General features: G+C 40.2%; 1 pseudogene; it reads left to right on the top strand.

The window, feature by feature from the left end:
- The first annotated feature begins 15,965 nt into the window (after positions 1 to 15,965).
- LOC111915073 (5S ribosomal RNA) lies at positions 15,966 to 16,083 on the top strand (annotated as a pseudogene).
- The last annotated feature ends 554 nt before the right edge of the window (positions 16,084 to 16,637 follow it).

The raw sequence follows: 16,637 nt of genomic DNA, 5'->3' as shown, positions 1-16,637 counted from the left end.
ATCTACAACTTTCATTTGGACTTCATCGGCTAATTCTCGACCGATCTCAAATTTAACAGTAGGAGGCGTTTAGACTGTTAAATGACCGCGAAGAATTCGTAACTCCTTCATACGGACTCCGTTTTCGTCTATCTTTTTACCGTTGAGTTCCTATTAATAAGATCTTAAACTCTCATTTAGGTCGCCTAAGCCAAAAAACGCTCGAACTAAAATTCGAGTTTCGGGTCGTGCATTGCTAAGCCGAATCTTAGAAAAATCATAACTTCTTCATACGAAGTCAGATTTGGGCGTTCTTTTTATGGATTTTCTCGGTTTAACATATTCTACGACTTTCGCTTAGATCACTAAGGCTAAAAAGTCATCCATTGTAAATTCACTATTTACGTCTCCCGGTGTCGTGCCGGTTTTGCCGTAAAACTTCGGCAGACCATAACTTCTTTGTTATAACTCGGATTTCGGCGCTCTTTATATCCCCAAAATCCTTGTTTCAACCACTACATCTTTATGTAAAGATATCAGACTTATCTTACACTTTAATTTTGATGCTTATTTTTATTCTTTATTAAATATATATTTATAAGAAAGTAATAAGCACACAAATACACATAATTCACATATAATTAAAATATTTCATCTTTATTACAACAAAAAGAGTTACAATAGTTGACCTAGACTATTACATCGTCTAAAAATGCTTAGCCCCGAAACCCGGGCGTTACAATTCTCTCCCCCTTAGGATGATTCCATCCCGGAATCATGCATCAGCAAACAGATGTGGATAGCGACTCATCATGTCACTCTCTGTTTCCCAAGTGAGATTTGGCCCATTCGAATGTTTCCATCGGAGTAGCACTAAGTCAACCATCTTGCGTCATAACTTCTTCGTCTTACGGTCAACAATTGCCTCGGGCTCTTCGATTAGCCTCTTATTCTCATCCATTCTTAACTCCGAGATTGGAATTATGTTGGGAACTTCTCCCGTGAAATTCCTTAAATAACACACATGGAAGGTGTTATGAATACCATCGAGTTCTTCAGGTAATTCTAGTTTGTAAGCTTGGTTCCCAACCTTCTGAAGAACTTTGAATGGTCCAATGAACCATGGACTCAGCTTTCTTCGTTTCCCAAATCGTATAAGTCCCTTCCACGGTGAGACTTTTAGCAAAACTGAATCCCCAACTTCGAAGGTCATCAGTCGTCTTTTCTTGTCAGCATAGCTCTTCTGACGATCCTGGGCTGCTAACATTCTTTCCCTAATCACCTTCAACTTTTCAGCATTCTCATGGACTATCTCGGGGGCTATAAACTGCCTCTCTCCGGCTTCAAGCCAACAAGACGGCGTACAACACTTCTGTCCATACAAGACTTGATAAGGTGTCATCTTGATGCTCGAGTAAAAATTGTTGTTGTAGGAGAATTCTACCAGAGGTAAGTGCTCGTCCCAGTTCCCTCGGAACTCGAGGGTACATGCTCTCAGCATATCTTCCAGTGTCTGAATCGTTCTTTCGCTCTGACCATCCGTTTGCGGATGGTAAGCAGTACTCAAACACAACTTTGTACCCAACTCCTCTTGTAGACTCCTCCAAAACCTCGACGTGAAATGACTATCACGATCTGATACAATCATAAGAGGAACACCGTGAAGTCTTACAATTTCCTTCACATAAGCATTTACGAACTTATCCGTAGACCACTTCTCGTTGGCTGCTATGAAGTGTGCACTCTTGGTGAAACGATCCACGACTACCCAATTCATGTCGTGTCCGTTCTTCGTCCTGGGCAGTTTAGTCACAAAATCCACGGTGATGTCTTCCCATTTACCAATGGGTACAGGTAAAGGTTCTAAACTCCCATACGGTTTCTGATGTTGTGCCTTAACCCTTGCACAAGTTACACACTCGGCCACATATTTCGCAACATCGAGCTTTATCGTCGGCCACCAGTAGTAGGGTTTTAGGTCCCTATACATTTTAGTGCTACCGGGATGAATCGAGTACATGGTCTTGTGTGCTTCTTCCATCAGAAGGTCTCTTATTCCTCCTGTTTTAGGTACCCAAATTCGATCTTGGAATACCTTTAGTCCCTGACTGTTTGTACCAAATGCTAATGTTTTGCCCAAACGTTCTTCCTTTCGGTCATTCTTCTCTAAAGCTTCTTCTTGAGCTTTCCTAATGCGTTCCACAATCGTCGAGACAACTTTAATTCTCAACACTCTTGGCCTTTTCCTTTCAAGGTTGACTTTCCGACTGAGAGCATCATCGACAACATTTGCTTTACTGGGGTGGTAAAGTATCTCATAGTCGTAGTCCTTGAGTAACTCTAGCCAGCGTTGTTGCCTCATGTTTAATTATTTCTGATTAAAGAGATACTGGAGACTCTTATGATCAGTGAAAAGCTTGCACTTCGTGCCGTAGAGGTAATGCCTCCATATCTTTAGAGCGAAAACTACTGCTGCCAACTCCAAATCGTGAGTGGGGTAGTTCTTTTCGTACTCTTTCAATTATCGAGATGCGTATGCTATCACCTTTTCTCTTTGGGTCAGAACACAACCCAACCCGACTCCAGATGCATCACTGTAAACCGCGATATCTTAAACTCCATCGGGCAGAGAAAGTATCGGTGCTTCACATAACTTCTTCTTTAGCTTCTTGAATGCCTCATCGTGTTTCTCACTCCTCGTATATGTAGCTCCTTTATGGGTCAAAGCTGTTAATGGAGCGGCTATTGAAGAAAATCCTTGGATAAATCGTCGGTAATATCCAGCTAATCCTAGAAAGCTCCGAATCTTCGTGGGACTTTTCGGACGTTCCCACTTCATCACAGCCTCGATCTTTGCGGGGTCAACCATTATCCCTTCTTGGTTAACCACGTAACCCAAAAACTGGACTTCTCGTATCCAAAAGTCGCATTTGGAGAACTTAGCGTAAAGCTTCTCCTTCTTCAATACTTCCAACACTTCTCGTAGATGCTTGCCATGCTCCTCCCGGCTTTTCGAGTAGATGAGAATGTTGTCGATGAACACTATCACGGATTTATCAAGGAATGGTTTACAAACCCTGTTCATCAAATCCATGAATGCTTTAGGAGCATTGGTTAGTCCAAATGACATAACCAAGAACTCGTAGTGTCCATATCGAGTTCTAAATGCAGTCTTCTCAATATCCTGCTCTCTCACCTTCAGCTGATGATATCCTTGTTGGGTTTTGAGCATTACAACACTTCCTAAGTGTACATGCAACCTTAATAACCTTGGATCTATGTTTGTCTAATTATCATGTAAAGTTGATTTCCAAGGCTATGATCCTATCTATCATGCATGGGGAACAATTTTAACTTGAATAATAGATAGAACTACATACCTTGTTGTTGTAAGTGTTCCTTGAAACCTTGTGAGCCTAGCACCTCAAGTGTGATGCCTCAAATGCTTCACACAACACCAAATGCAAAGAATAAACTTGAGAGAATACTCTAACACATGCAAAATCGGCCAAGCCCTCTTGTTTCTTTGTGTAGCCGATTTTGGGGAGAGTTACATTGCTTATATAGTGTGTTACATTAGGTAAACCCTAATGTTCCATGACTCTTCATTTCTTGATCCATGGGTTAACTCCATGGAGCATCCTATGGGTGGAACCCAACTTGACAATCCATGGAGCCTCCTAGCCCACTATATAAGATATGGAAGATTTATATAATCTACCCAAATATCTAATTAGATATCTTTTGATCACTTAATTAATTCTAAATTAATTCTTGATCAAAACTAATTAAATAATATTATTAATATATTAGAACTTATAATATATTAATAAACCATATGTGTTATTTCTCACATTTAGTTTATTCAATTGCATGGTGCCATGCAACCCAAATGGACCATGTCGGGTCGGGTCAAGTATTTACCAGAAATAGTTATGGACTTAGACACCTTATCCAACAGTCTCCCACTTGGATAAGTCTAATAACTATAACTGCAATACTTCAGGAACCGATCGGCAATTGTAGCACTTTCAAGGTCTCTCGGAACTGAGAAGATGTTGATACGCCATTTAAGATAAGTGATCATATAATCTTCTGTTCTAGATATCAGCCGGACAATTACATGGAACAAAGTCTTACTTATTGTCTAGCAGTTTGTTTCCCGATTTCCGATTTGTTTGACAAAGAACTTAATTGAACACATCAACTTAGTTCTGACCGGGCCCGGTACATAAGTCAAAAAAAAATCATCGAGGGGCCCAAATATCAGCTTCTAATCCAAGAAGGAACAGATAAACTTCGACTCATATGTTTGTTCTACTACTAGTTGAATTATACACAAAAGCACGTTTTATAACATCGAGTTACCAATGTGTTTTCGTACAATCAATGCATAATCAATTCATATGCAACAAATCATATCTCTAGGTTTGAAGACTTATATGATATTACCGTCTCACGATCACTCGAGATAAAATTCCATGAAGTGATTCCAGTGAGTGTGGGTTGATTCCAATACTCAGAACTTATGAGCACTCATGAAGTGTTGTCTTATATCCTGACACCTACAACCAACTTCATGACAATCTTACTTTATATCTACTTCTAACATATGACTGACTGTGGAAAGTTTGAATAATATGTGAAACCACAACATACTATTCTGGAAGTCAAAACATGCAAAAGAAATTATAGTAAACGATTGACAAAAGATAGTAACAGTTTACTCATAAATAAACACAACTTTTATTCATTATCAAATGTCAATTACACTTTACAAATTTCATAATTTATATAACTACTAAAACTTATATCATCCTTCAGCCCTATGCTCCGAGCATGCTGGAGATGCTTAACCCTACTCAGTCCCTTCGTGAGGGGATCTGCTGGGTTCTCATCCGATGATACCCTCTTTGCCATGAGGATTCCTTCTTCTATGCGATGTCTGATAAAATGATATTTTCTATCGATGTGTCTGATCTCCCGTGATACCTTGGTTCCTTGGCTAAGGCAACAGCACTTTCACTATCACCGAAAATTTCCATCGGCTCCTTTATAGCTGGTACAACTCCAAGGTCTCCAATGAAGTTCTTTAGCCATATTGCCTCCTTTGCTGCCTCGCTCGCTGCTATATACTCTGATTCACAAGTGGAATCAGCCACTATCTCCTGCTTGGAACTCTTCCAAGTGATTGCTCCTCCGTTTAAGGTAAAGACCCAGCCCGAATGAGAGCGGAAATTATCCCTATCAGTCTGGAAGCTAGCATCACTATACCCTACAACTCTCAAGTCATCACTCCTGCCGAGGGTAAGGACCCAGTCCTTAATCCTCTGTAGGTACTTGAGGATATTCTTTACCGCAGCCTAGTGTGCCTTGCCAGGATTCCCCTGATACCTGCTAACCATGCTCAAGGCAAAGGCTACATCAGGTCGAGTACACGTCATTGCATACATGATCGAGCCTATTGCTGAAGCATAAGGTACTTGACTCATTTCTGCTACCTCAGCCTCGGTACTTGGGCTTTGTGTCTTACTCAATCTGGCGTTACTCTGGATGGGTAACTCTCCTTTCGTGGAGTTCTGCATGCTGAATCTCTTCAACACCTTGTCCAAGTAGGTACTTTGACTAATTCCAATTAGTCTTTTACTCCGGTTTCTCAAAATCCTTATCCCTAGAATATAGGCAGCTTCTCCTAGGTCCTTCATAGAGAAACACTTCCCAAGCCAGGACTTAACTTCCTGCAGAGTTGGGATGTCATTTCCTATGAGTAGTATGTCATCCACATACAATACCAAAAAGCTAACAATACTCCCACTAGCCTTGACATACACACAAGATTCATCTTCACTTCTAGAAAAGCCAAATTCCTTGACTTTCTCATTAAAGCAAAGATTCCATCTGCGAGGTACTTGCTTTAATCCATAAATGGATTTCTCAAACTTACACACTCTATTAGGGTACTCGTTGCTGACAAAACCTTCTGGCTGACTCATGTAAACATCTTCAGTCAACTTTCCATTAAGGAAAGCGGTTTTGACATCCATTTGCCATATTTCATAGTCATGAAATGCAGTTATGGCTAACATAATCCTAATAGACTTAATCTTGGCTATTGGAGAAAAAGTCTCATCATAATCCACTCCAGGAGTTTGAGAGAAGCCCTTTGCAACCAGTCGAGCCTTATAAGTGTGTACATTACCATCCATGTCGGTCTTCTTCTTGAAGATCCATTTGCACCCTACAGTCTTACGACCTGGTACATTCTCAACCAAGTTCCAAACTTGATTGTCATACATGGATTGTATGTTGCTATCCATAGCCTCTTTCTATTTAGCAGACTCAGGGCCTGCCATGGCTTCCGTGTAGTTGTTAGGTTCATCCATACCTACTAGTTTCTCATCACTAATAAGTGTCTCACCTTCCGCAGTAATATGGAAACCATAGTAATGCTCAGGTGTATTCCTAACTCTCGTGGAACGCCTCAGAGGTACAGATTCATCAATTGGATCAACAGGAGTTTCCTCCTCAAGTTGAGGGCTAGGTTTTGAAGTTCCTTTACCACTTGACTCGTGAAGTTCTTCAAGGTCAATTTGCCTCCCACTGTCTCCTTGGCTTATAAATTCTCTCTCTCGAAAGACTCCTCTTCTTGCTACAAAGACCACATTATCACTAGGTCTGTAGAAGAGGTAACCAAAGGATCTTTGTGGGTAGCCGATGAAAATACACCTCTCGCTTCGGGGTTCTAGCTTATCATGAGACTCGCGCCTCACAAAAGCCTCGCAACCCCAAATCTCGATGTGGTCTAGTTTAGATACTTTACCAGTCCACATCTCGTGAGGAGTTTTGGCAACTTTCTTTGTAGGGACTAGATTAAGAATATGGACGACAGTCTCTAAGGCATACCCCCAGAATGAGATTGGTAGCGAAGCTCGACTCATCATGGAATGAACCATATCCAACAAGGTTCGATTACGCCTCTCAGACACACCATTCAACTGCAGTGTCCTGGGAGGTGTCAATTGTGAGCCAATCCCACATTCCCTAAGATAGTCGAGGAACTCTGAACTAAGATACTCACCACCTCGATCGGATCGAAGCATCTTAATGTTCCTGCCCAATTGATTCTCGAGTTCCTGTGTAAATTCCTTAAACCTTTCGAAAGTCTCTGACTTATGCTTTATTAAGTAGAAATATCCATACCTACTATAATCATCAGTAAAAGTCAAATAATAACGATTAGCATCCCTTGTGGCATGTTTGAATGGTCCACACACATCCGTGTGCACAAGATCTAACAAACCTTCACCCCTCTCACAAGAACCTGTGAAGGGTGACTTTGTCATTTTTCCAAGTAAGCATGATTCGCAACTATCATCAGACTTTAGGTCAAATGACTCCAAGACTCCATCCTTTTGGAATTGGCCTATGCGTTTCTTGCTTATATGTCCAAGACGACAATGCCATAGTGATGCTTTATCCAAGTTATTATTATTAACAGAATCAACACACAATACATTATTTCCTAAGTTATCAACCACAGAAACAGTTTCATATACGCCATCACTAGGTAGTGCTTTAAAATAAAGAACATTATTAAAGAAAGCATTAATTGAACCAACTTCATTATCAAATGAAAAGGTGAAACCTTGTTTATACAATGCATGAAAGGAAATAATATTTCTTGCCATTTATGGCAAATAACAACATTTATTCAAATCTAAACTAAACCCACTACTTAGCGATAAAGTATAAACTCCAATCTTGGTGACATGTGAAGCTTTCCTGTTTCCCATGATCAAGTTTATTCTTTCTTGCTCCACATTCTCACTTCTTCTTAGTCCCTACAAATCAGAACATATATGAATACCACAACCGGTATCAAGGACCCATGAGTTAGAATGGGGTGAGTTATTAGATAAGATAGTGTAAATACCTGCATGGTTGGGTTTAACTTTCCCATCCTTCATATCTTGCTGGTACTTTGGACAGTTACGCTTCCAATGTGCCTTTTCATGGCAATAGAAGCATTCAGCCTCTTTTGGGTCAGAAGAAGGAGTGATGAAACCTTTCTTGGTTCCATTTGAAGAAGAGCCATCAAGGTTCCTAACCTTGGTACCCTTCGAAGAACTCTTTCTCTTCTTCCCTCGTCCTTTCCCGATTGCCAAGACAGGGGCGGAGTTGGTCGAAGTAGGAGTAGTAACAACCGCCTTACTCTTAAGACCACTTTCCGCGGTCTTTAAGAGTCCTTGAAGTTTGCTGAGAGTGACCTCTTCCTTGTTCATGTGGTATGTCATGCGGAATTGATCATAACATGAAGGTAAGGAGTGCAAAATAATATCTATTACTAGCTCCTCGGGGAAGTTCACATTAATCTTCAGCAAGCGGTCCACAAATCTTTGCATTTTCTGCATGTGGCCCGTGATGGGTTCTACATCCTTCACTCGGGTTGTTATCATGGAGGAGATGATTTCATACCTCTCTTGTCGTGCACTTTGATGGTATCTTTCCATCAAATCTTGGTGCATTTCAAACGGGTAGTAGTCCTCGTAGGACTTTTGGAGGTCGGCTGTCATAGTGGCCGTCATGATGCATGCCACCTTGGTGGCATCCCTTTCATGTGCCCTAAAGTCAGTGATCTCTTGAGGAGTAGCAACTGTCTCATCAATCTCCTTAAGCTCCTTATCGAGGACATATTCTTTGTCCTCGTAGCGGGTAATCATTCGAATGTTTCTGATCCATTCATTAAAGTTGGATCCATCAAAAGTGACTTTCCCACACAAGTTCATTAGAGAAAAGGAGCCATTAGGATTAGAGCCAGAAGCAGCAGTGTTTGCAGACATCTGAAAAGAAGAAAAGTTTAGTTTAGAAATAGAGATAGTCCTTAATAAAACACCCAAATGTAGTATTAAGGCTAGGACCCAATCACAATATATTATACTTAGAAGAGGTATTCTGTAACCTAAGTAATAACATATTTGAAAGGTAGGTGAATGACGATTCACCAATTTCCACCAAAGTCGAAATATTAAAAATATTTAATTTGGTTCTTAGAAACTCCTAGATTCTTTTGAGATTCAATGAATTTTTTTTCAAAGGCATGTTTCAATCTCGAGTGTGCCCTCTAAGTTTGGTGACTGGGATGCCGAGGATCACAAAATGAGGTGTGAAGTAACCATGCAAATTACTTGGTACCCTTAATGTATTACCCCTCAATCGATGTGCCGATTAACCACACACGCTCCATCGATACTATGATAAATATTAAGTCACCCTTTACCTACCTTGTTAAGTCCAAGTTAATGTGTCGGTTAACCACACACGCTCCACTAACGACTTAGACAAAGTGTAAAGTGTAATTTCATGGATTAGCACCTTATTCACATTTTTCTTAAAGTAACTAATATTGGGAATTTAATAAAACATTTAGTTACTTTATAATATTCATCATACTTTTAATGAGAATTTATAAGTCCTTGTCTTACCCGTTCGGCTAACGACCCTCCACCAGTCAAACAAGCGGTGGGTGAGAGTGGACACCCATTAAGTTGCCATTTTATAGGCAACAAACTTATACCCACCTTATAGACCGGCTTCGTGAATGAGGCGTACTAGCAGTAAGACGACTTTGATCTTATACATATATATATATATATATATATATATATATATATATATATATATATATATATATATATTATTAACTTATAATATTATAAGTATAAGGGTTGAATTTTACCTTTTAAAATTCTAAGGGTTGGAACTAAAGTTTTAATCAAGGCTTTACTTGTTCCAAAACTTGAGGGCAACTTTTGTAAACTTTCAAAACTTTTCATTTCTTGTAACTTATGAGTTTATTAGGGTATTAAAAATGAAGACTCTTCATTTTTATAACCGATGTGTTCTTTTAATGGTTTTAAAGCAAAGTGACTTTTGGTTTTCCATAACTTGAGGACAAGTTATGGACTCCATTAAAACACATAATGATCAAGAATTAATCTACCACATAGGTTACAAACAATTCCTATGATCATCTAAACATCATAAGATCAAGAACATGAATATGAACACTATCATGAATCAAAACTTACACTTAAAACTTTGTAATTTTAATAAGTTGTTGTTGTAAATGGATTAGCAAAGACATTACACCATCTAAAACAAGTTTTCAAGTACCAAAACAGTTTAGGGTAATGTTTCTAGTCCATTTCCAGCAACTAAAGTCGAAAATCTGCATTCTGAGGCTCCTACTCGCCGAGTGCATGAACCTACTCGGCAAGTAGGTTAAAGATTCACATGAACTCGGCGAGTCCCCCCATGGACTCGGCGAGTTCATCAGGCAGATTGCACAAAATCGACTTTTTCAACTATTTAGCACAAATAACAAACAAACAAGCCTAGGCTCTGATACCACTATTAGGTTTTGAGCATTCTAACACTTCCTAAGTGTACATGCAACCCTAATAACCTTGGATCTATGTTTGTCTAATTATCATGCAAAGTTGATTTCCAAGGCTATGATCCTATCTAGCATACATGGGGAACAATTTTAACTTGAATAATAGATAGAACTACATACCTTTTTGTTGTAAGTGTTCCTTGAAACCTTGTGAGCCTAGCACCTCAAGTGTGATGCCTCAAATGCTTCACACAACACCAAATGCAAAGAATAAACTTGAGAGAATACTCTAACACATGCAAAATCGGCCAAGCCCTCTTGTTTCTTTATGTAGCCGATTTTGGGGAGAGTTACATTGCTTATATAGTGTGTTACATTAGGTAAACCCTAAAGTTCCATGACTCTTCATTTCTTGATCCATGGGTTAACTCCATGGAGCATCCTATGGGTGGAACCCAACTTGACAATCCATGGAGCCTCCTAGCCCACTATATAAGATATGGAAGATTTACATAATCTACCCATATATCTAATTAGTTATCTTTTGATCACTTAATTAATTCTAAATTAATTCTAGATCAAAACTAATTAAATAATATTATTAATATATTAGAACTTATAATATATTAATAAACCATATGTGTTATTTCTCTCATTTAGTTTATTCAATTGCATGGTGCCATGCAACCCAAATAGACCATGCCGGGTCGGGTCAAGTATTTACCAGAAATAGTTATGGACTTAGACACCTTATCCAATAATCCTGACCTAAGATCGATCTTTGAGAAGTAGCTCGAACCTTGCAGCTGATCGAATAGGTCATCGATCCTCGGCAATGGATACTTGTTCTTCACAGTTGCCTTATTCAGCTCTCGGTAGTCTATACACATTCTCATACTTCTATCCTTCTTCTTTACGAATAACACCGGTGCTCCCTAGGGTGATGAATTAGGTCGAATGAAACCGTTGTCCAACAGCTCCTGAAGTTGCGTCATAAGCTCCTTCATCTCCGTTGGTGCTAATCGGTATGGTGCTTTCGCTATCGGTGTTGTTCCTGGTAACAAGTCTACACGAAACTCCACTTGTCTATCAGGTGCTAATCCGGGAAGATCTTTGGGAAAGACTTCCAGATAATCACACACAACCGGTATATTTTGCACCTCTTTCTTCTCCTTCTTAGCATCGATTACGAATGCCAAGTATGATGCACATCCTTTGGACAAACATTTCATGGGTTTCATCAGGGAGATGATTCTAGAATTCACTCTGTGTTTGTCCCCGTACACCATAAATGGTTCTTTTTGCGGGTGGGTTTACCCTTACTATCTTCTTTCGGCATTGGATCTCAGCATCGTTGGCGCTAAGCCAATCCATACCCAAAACGATGTCGAAACCGTTTAGCTCTATGGGTAATAGCTCCTCGTGGAATTCGTTTCCGTTTAGGTCGATGACGATGTTCCTAATACGATTACTAATAGGTACGAATTTGCCACTGGCAACTTCTACAATCAGGGCATTATCAAGTTTTTCTACAGGCAATGCTAATTTCCCACCAAATTTATGCGACACAAAGGAGTAGTTGGCTCCGGAATCAAATAGTATATTTGCAGGCAAACCATTTACAAGAAAGGTACCTGAAGCGACGTCTGCTGCCTCCTTTGCAGCCTCGAGCGTCATCTGGAAGGCTCTTGCCTTCAGCTTCGGTGGTATGTTGGGTCGTCCTACCTCCTTCTTCTTCGAGCAAACCTTTGAAATGTGCCCCTCATCATTGCACTCATAACAAAACTTCTAGGTGAACGTGCATTCGTTGGCATAGTTCCCAGGCTTTCGCATTTGAAACAAGTGACTCCTCCATCACATTTCCCCTGGTGCTTCTTCTCGCATTTTTCGCACCATTTTGCTTCGGTTCCTCCTCCTTTTGAACCAGATTTTGAGAATTTACCCTTCTTACTAGACCTAGAGGATCCAATAAATTTCCTTTTCTCTCCCACCTCCGCATTCTCCAAACCCTTCTCTTGTATCTGGGTCTCCACATTCTTAGCAACCCAGATGGCGGCTTTCAGAGTGGTAGTTTGCTTGACCATATTGGACCGAAGTCCGCTGGTAATCTAAGTGCAAACTTGTTAACCTTGGAGAGTTCAGTTGGGACGAGGTGAGGAACAAGCTTCATTTTCTCAGTAAAGCTTGCAGCGTATTCAGTAACGCTCATTCTTCCCTTCTTCAGATTCTGGAATTCGTTGTTGATCTCCAGAAGATCCTGCTCAGAGCCGTTCAACTGTACCAGAAAATCCTCCCACGACATCTTGCTTGCTTCACTTTTGGGCATTGAATCAGCGAGTAGCTTCCCCCAGATTTCAATAGAAGAACCGCAAGAGCGGTCTTCTGCCTGTTGCTACACTCGCAACTCTCAAACATCGTCTCGATTTTAGAGATCCGGTTCATGACTTCCACCGGTGTCAGGCTTCCAGATAGACTCGGTGGCTTGGATTCCATGAGATCCTTGTATTTGCATCCACGTCCGTCATTTCCTCCATCCTGGTGGTTTTGCCTAACTATTGGTGGGTTGGCTTGACCAATAGTCCCACTATAGTTTCCTTCCTCAGTCTGCCCTTCGTTCAACTCGGGCTGTTCGATCTGAATAGTCGCTTCCTCTCGATTTTGTTGGAGCAAACGTCTGGTTTCCTCCATTTGACGATCCAACATCGCCTGGATCAACGCTTGTACCCCGGCCATCGTTATTGGCTCAACAGCGGCTTCCACAACCGGTATTTGCTCAATCACTAGGGGTTGGTTTCTGTTCCCATTTGCATTCACGTTTCCACTACGGGTCCTTGCCATCTTGATCTATACACCGAATAAGGTGAATTTAGATCTTTATTTAGGATAGACGTTTAAATCGTCCTTATCACTCCGAAACGTTTACATGCTAGTTCTAATATCGTAGTCGTACGTTTAGAATCCTAAACACATAAGGTTTCAGGATCCGGTCGACAACAGACCATAGATCCGAACAAATAATAGCATGTCAGGCACAAAGCATTTAGCACATAAAAGCATTTTAGGCATAATTCCTAAAATAATCTAGTGCTCACACCTCACAATCATCGCTTAGCATTCTAAGTTTAAGTCTAGAAATCCTACAACTTCCTAGTTCGCTTAAACTAATGCTCTGATACCAACTGTGACATCCTCATTTTCATGGCCAGAAAAGACCGATTTTGTTTATGCTTTCTTTTGAAGATCAGAGTAACATTTTAAATAAAAGTGTTGCGGAATTTGTCCCAAAACAAAATATGATAAAGATTTATCAAAAGCATTTCCAAGGAAATGTATTTCATTAAAAGACTTGGGATGTCATGTTTGATACAGATCAAAAGCATAAACAGTACTATATAAGCCTTACTACATTATTTGGTATCTACAGGCCTATATCCGTAATCCCTCATCCAAAACATCACATCTATGCTCATGCACCACTACCTGGTAATACAAGAAACTGAGTGGGTCAGGCTAGGGAGCCTGGTGAGCGCATAGGGTTTTCAACCCACAATAAATAAGTTTATTAATTTCATCAATCAACAATAACCCGATTACCCGTTCCCGTTATCCTCACTTTACGTCCCTAAAAACCTATCATAAGGGACCTAGCCTAAGGATCATCATCGGGATGGACACTACTGCTAAGGGGATTCCTTAGAAATAAATGTCCTAAAGGCAACCATGTGGGGGATGGAGTACACCGGTGAACACATCGTTCACAACACCTACAGGTTGCGAGCCTGCTAGTGTTCCACTGGACTGTCTAGAAGAGTCCGTGGTCGTCATCCATACTCTGCTAGATGACAGAATCAACAGCATCAACATCGAGGCCTCTCATCATTTTATCACACATCACCTATTACATCTACCCATGTTTTACCCTAACGTTTTCGTAGATATAAAATACATATACAGTTTAAATCATTGAAAACATGTATAAAAACTTTCATCCAGCATAGATAGCAAATATTCAGATAATATGCACACATAGCATGTAATTTATATAAAATACTTCATATCTATGTGTAAGCTGACAGTAACTATGCACTCACCTGAAAAAGGTGGTGATTCTGCCTTCGAGCAGCGCTTCGTTATCTCAAAACAATTATCCCTCGATAAAACCTAGTATCAATACCACTAGGGTTTAGTCTAACGTTAACCATGACTAATTAATAGTCTAGCTATTATTATTATTATATAAGCGTTAAACAACACTCTATATAACTCATAATAATAGCCAAAATAATTATTTTAAGGTCCTAATAATGTTACTATACTAAAACATAAGCTATACTAAAGATAGGTTAGGTACAACTCACTTACAGCGGGTTTCCTTGGAAACCGGGCTCGACCGGAGCAGCGTTCCCGGGCTGAAAGGATCTTTTCTCGGGACTCCAGGAGCCTCGGGGCTTCCTTCAAGTGCTAGGGGGTTTACCTAGGCTTTTAGGGGGGTTAGGGAGCTTAGAGAGAGTGTAGAGAGAGAAAGAAGGTTCGAGAGGTGTGAAGAAGAGGCTAGACCCGGAACCTCTATTTATAGTGAAAATATCTAATGGACTCGCCGAGTAGGGGGACCTACTCACCGATTTGGTGCATGTGGTGGCCTTCTGGTGGTGCCACGTGTCCAATTATGGTGGTGCCACGTCACCCCCTATCGTGTATCAGCCTTCAAACTTAGAGAAATCATAACTCTCACATACGAGCTCCGTTTTCGACGTTATTTTTTTTCAACGCGTAGGTAAAATCAGGATCTACAACTTTCATTTAGACTCCGTCGGCTAATTCTTGACCGATCTCAAATTTAACAGTAGGAGGCGTTTAGACTTTTAAATGACCACGAAGAATTCGTAACTCCTTCATACGGACTCCGTTTTCATCTATCTTTTTACCATTGAGTTCCTATTAATAAGATCTTCAACTCTCATTTATGTCGCGTAAGCCAATAACCGCTCAAACTAAAATTCGAGTTTCGGGTCGTGCATTGCTAAGCCGAATCTTAGAAAAATCATAACTTCTTCATACGAAGTCAGATTTGGGCGTTCTTTTTATGGATTTTCTCGGTTTAACATATTCTACGACTTTTTCTTAGATCACTAAGGCTAAAAAGTCCTCCATCGTAAATTCACTATTTACGTCTCCCGGTGTCGTGCCGGTTTTGCCATAAAACTTCGGCGGGCCATAACTTCTTCGTTATAACTTGGATTTCGGCGCTCTTTATATCCCCGGAATCCTTGTTTCGAACACTACAATTTTATGTAAAGATATCGGACTTATCTTACACTTTAATTTTGATGCTTATTTTTATTCTTTATTAAATATATATTTATAATAAAGTAATAAGCACACAAATACACATAATTCACATAGAATTAAAATATTTCATCTTTATTACATCAAAAAGAGTTACAATAGTTGACTTAGACTATTAGATCGTCTAAAAATGCTTAGCCCCGAAACCCGGACGTTACAATTATGTGGGTTAGATCTGATCCCACATCGGCTGGGAAGGAGAACTAAGCATTTCTTATAAGGGGTGTGGATACAATTCCTATCACAACGCGTTTTAAAGTCGTGAGGGCACCAGATCCCATAAGAACTCTGCAGTTAAGCATGCTCGGGCGGGAGTAGTACCAGGATGGGTGACCCCCTGAGAAGTCCTCGTGCCGAGTGGCCCAAAGCGGACAATATTGTGATACGTGTCAGAGGGAGATGTTACATTACATAGGATGATGTTATTTTGGTTATATGTTAGATTGGTAGATCTATATGACTACCTATACTTGCTGGTCATTGATTGTTATTGTATATGTCGACATGTTATTTTTTTGTTGGGTTGAGGTAGTCATGCTTTGTGCTTAAGGCCAAAATACTGGCGGCGGTCTGGATAGGCTATAGTCCTTGAGAGGCGGTCTAGTTAGGTCGAGGTCACGGAGAGTGGTACATATAGGTTGTAGGACTTGCGAGGCGGTCCAGTCAGGCTGAAGGATCATGTATGCATGTTGTTATCATTATGGTTATGTGGGGGTACTTTGGGGAAACTCACTAAGCTTTGGCTTACAATTTGATTTTATGGTTTCAGGTACTTCAGAGGATAGGGGCAGGGCTAAGCCTTGATTGTGCATATTATCCTGGATTTTTGTGTGACTTATGAGTTGGGATACTCTGATTCATGATTATGGTTTTTGGAAACTATTTTTTGTGTAATTTATGGATTTTGGAATGGTTT

Source organism: Lactuca sativa, chromosome 9 (assembly GCF_002870075.4).
Source record: "Lactuca sativa cultivar Salinas chromosome 9, Lsat_Salinas_v11, whole genome shotgun sequence".
NCBI lineage: Eukaryota > Viridiplantae > Streptophyta > Magnoliopsida > Asterales > Asteraceae > Lactuca > Lactuca sativa.
Note: the sequence above shows the minus strand (reverse complement) of the source record. Positions and strands in the feature narration are given on the sequence as shown.